A 3,801-nucleotide genomic window follows, 5' to 3' on the forward strand; every position below is an offset into this window, starting at 1 on the left:
TCTGGTTTTGCTCTAGTCTGAAGCTGGACTGATGGTGGCGACCTGTGCATTTTGCAGTTTTGAGATTAATTAAGAAAACTGGAGTTACAGAAACAACCACAGAGTGAGGTTTATTTTTTGGTTTTTTTTTTTTAGTTTTTGCTTTTTTTTTCTTTCTCTTTCTCTCTGTTTTTGGGGAACTGTGATTCAGAAGCTATCTTCATATCCCAGTATCCACTGACAGGTGTGTGGGCCCCTGGGAACCCACTTCCCACTGCCTAACAATTCATCCATGCAGTGTGCATGTTTGTTTGTCCCCGAAACAAAATGATACAAGTAAAGGAAAAAGAATGTAAAAAAGAAGGAGAAAGATGAAAGGAAGGTGGAGAGAGAGAAGTAGAGGGAAAACAGACAGACATAACAAATAAACTAACAAATAAACAAAGAAACAAACAAAACATCTAACAAATAAACAGAGAAACAAAGACAGAAAAAAAAGAGACAAAAACATATATACATACAAACAAACAAACAAAAACCTCCCTATTGGTGTACTCTCCCTCAAAAATACCCATACACAAACTGAAAATCTAAAAAATAAACATTAAAATAACAGAAACAAAGCAAGTACAAAAATGTAAACAAAGATAGAGAGAAAGAGAAAGAAAAAAAGCAAAAACTAAAAAAAAAACAAAAAACAAAAATAAAACTCACTCTGTGGCTGTTTCTGTAACTCCAGGTTTCTTTCGGTTGCCATCTCTGGTCTCCAGCCCTTCCCCTTTGCTCTCAGCACAGGCTGGTAGTGTTGCTCTCAGCATGGATCAGATGCCCCATGAAATACTGTGGGAGGAGAAGAGATCAGATCTGGACTCATCCTATTAGTTGCTGCGGCTTTCAAGTCTCCCATGCAGATCTGATGTGTCTGTGCCTGTTCCAGCATGGGGGAGGGGTGTCTGTCTCTCCAAGTTCAATGAAAGGATAGCCTCTGGGTCCCAAGATAGAGGCTGGGTGGAGCTGGGTGGGGCAATGCAGGTCTCTGCCTGTCCCTAAACTAAGAATATGGTGCCTGTCAGCATCTCATCACCAATGTTAGAGATTTATTCCAGATTTCCATGACCTGCCTTCTCTACGGTTCCTCCTGCTTGTGCCCAGTCTGTTGCTGCAGGTGATGGTGTGGCCCAGGTGCTAGGTGGTGAGGGGTGGCTGTTCTCTACTGCCTCCTCTCAAGAGAGTCCTGAGAATGGCAGACTATTCTGCACACCTGGGTCTCCAATCTCAGGGCAGTGGTGGGTTGCAGTTTCTCCACAGGAGAGCCCTGGGTGCATGAATCTGAATCTCCCTCAGATGGACTTCCACCCACCCACTGGTACACACTTAGCCACTCAAGAGAATATATTGAGTCTTTATAGACGTTCACTTTTGTGGAGATTCTCACAGTCTGACCTGTTTCATTGCCATCTTGCTCCGAAACCAATATTTTATTCTTGTCCACTCAAGAGAATATATTGTAATTCAAATGAGTAAGAGTATCATATTATAGGCCAAATCAATAGTTGTATAGAATAGAAAATGGCAAACTTTAGTTCTTCAGTATTAAACATTTTCAATGCATGCTGCAACTTATTCCTACGACTGGGAGTAGATGACTTGTTAGATTCAATCCACATATTTCAACAGAGTATAGTGCTCTTCATGACTTGATTCTTCACTAGCTGCATGACTTCATATTTTCTTTTCTTTCCTGAGCCTATGTAGTCCCTTTATTCTCACACCATGACACAGTCACACACTCCAAAGAAAAGGTTGTTTTGTGTCATTTTCTCAAAATTTTCCATCTGTTTGGAATATTTCCTTCTCAACTCCTGCCTCTTGACTTCACCTTGTGATCCTGGTGAATGTCTGTACAAGATGTTAACTTTCAAACTTTAGCTCCACTGTCTTCTTTTGATTTATTGTAGAGATGAGGTCTCGCTGCCCAGGCAGGTCTCGAACCTGCAGGCTCAGGCAATCCACTCACCTCAGCCTCCCAAAGGTGCGGGATTACAGGCTGAGCCACCGAGCCCGGCACTGTCTTCTTTTATGTGTTCTTCCTGATGCCTTTAATAGAATTGTTGATAATCTTTGTGGTGCCTCTATTTTATCTAGGGAACAGAACTGCAGTGCATGCTACTATAGCAAAATATTTTCATTTCTAGTTTTACTGGCTTTCTGAGTATAGTGGGTCCTATTAACTGAAGTTTCCTCAGTTTTGTTAAAGAAAAAAACTTTAATGTGAGCAGTTGTGCAAATTTGGAAGTTAAAATGTTTTTTCAAATAAAGGAAGAAGGATTTGGATCTCCAGGAAAAAATTTGGGAGGAAACATGATCAAGAATTGGAAAGGAAAATGAGACAAAATATTTATCTGTGACTTCTCCTTGTTATTCAACAATTTTTATTATTTGTTAAAAGATGTTATGAGTGAATTGTTTTTTCTTAGAAATTGGAAAAAAGAAGGAGTCATTTGGGTTAAGTCTGGGTGTAAAAAAAAAAAAATGAGTTGACAAAGACTCACCTTGACCAAACTTTATGACACTTCTCTGAATCTCCTTTTCAAGTAAGCCTGTACATTTGGACTTTCCTAGCTGTTAACAAGAATCTTGTTAAGTCAGTTAAAAAAAATTCACCCTTGATATCTGATCAGCCTGTACATCTGATCAAATTTCTTATCCCCCAGATGATATTTGATCACTCAGGCCTGCCCTCAGCAAGAATCCTGAATATTAAATTGTAATACTCATTTCATTTCATTTTCCACACCATTTCTAGACTGTAAACCCACACTTGTGCATGCTGTATTTGAAGTTAGACTCAGTTCTATTCTATACTGAGGTCTCTTTTCCCCTATTGCAATAGCTCCCTCATAAAAATCTGTTTTTACCACTTTAACTCAGGTTTCTTTAGCAATGCCCAGCTGTAAACGGTCACATGGGAAAATAATCCTGACAGCATAATATGCTAGGGATTTGAAGAAACATGGAGCAGATTTTGGACTTCACATCACATAATCAGGATATCTGAGATAACCTTATATTGTAGATCCCACAAAGACTGTAGGTTTGGTGGCTTCCTGCTCCTTCTAGAGTATTCTCAAAGCCATTGTTTTTGTGTGGTGTTATTTTATTAGTGGTGCTATATTTGATTTGAAATAATTGCTTGTTTAGCCTTTTTAAAGTTTTCAGGTCAGGCTCGGTAAATCAGCCTGTAATCCCAGCATTTTGGGAGACCGAGGAAAGTGGATTGCCTGAGCCCGTGGGTTTGAGACCCACCTGGGCAAATTGGCGAGACCTCATCTCTACAATAAATCAAAAATTAGCCAGACGTGGTAGCGTGCGCTTGTACTTCCAGCTACTTGGAAGGCTGAGGTGGAAGGATCAACAGAGCACAGCAGGGCGAGGCTGCCAGTGGCCGGGTGCGTGCCACTGCACTCCAGTCTCAAAGATAACTAACTAACTAACTAAATAAATAAACAAATAAAGTTTTCAATAATCAGTCAGAATTTTGCTTACCCAAATACCTTCACAAAATTAACATGAAATTTTACTAAATATGATATGTTGATTTTAGTCCTAAATATTTCCTCTCAGTATCTATACTTCACACAACTGGAATTTAGCTCTATACTGTATAATATTATATTGGACTTAAAATTAGTGAATTGCCAGTTAAATTGCTTTTCAGACAACCCAATAAAAGATAATTATTTTCTAATCACCTGATCTCAGTCAGAAACACCTTCTCCATCCTCTCATTAATCTTATATTCTAGTAAGATTAGGAGGTTTG

The sequence above is a fragment of the Carlito syrichta genome, unplaced genomic scaffold (genome assembly GCF_000164805.1).
Source record: "Carlito syrichta isolate Samal-C Ts95f unplaced genomic scaffold, Tarsius_syrichta-2.0.1 Scaffold306612, whole genome shotgun sequence".
NCBI classification, from domain to species: domain Eukaryota; kingdom Metazoa; phylum Chordata; class Mammalia; order Primates; family Tarsiidae; genus Carlito; species Carlito syrichta.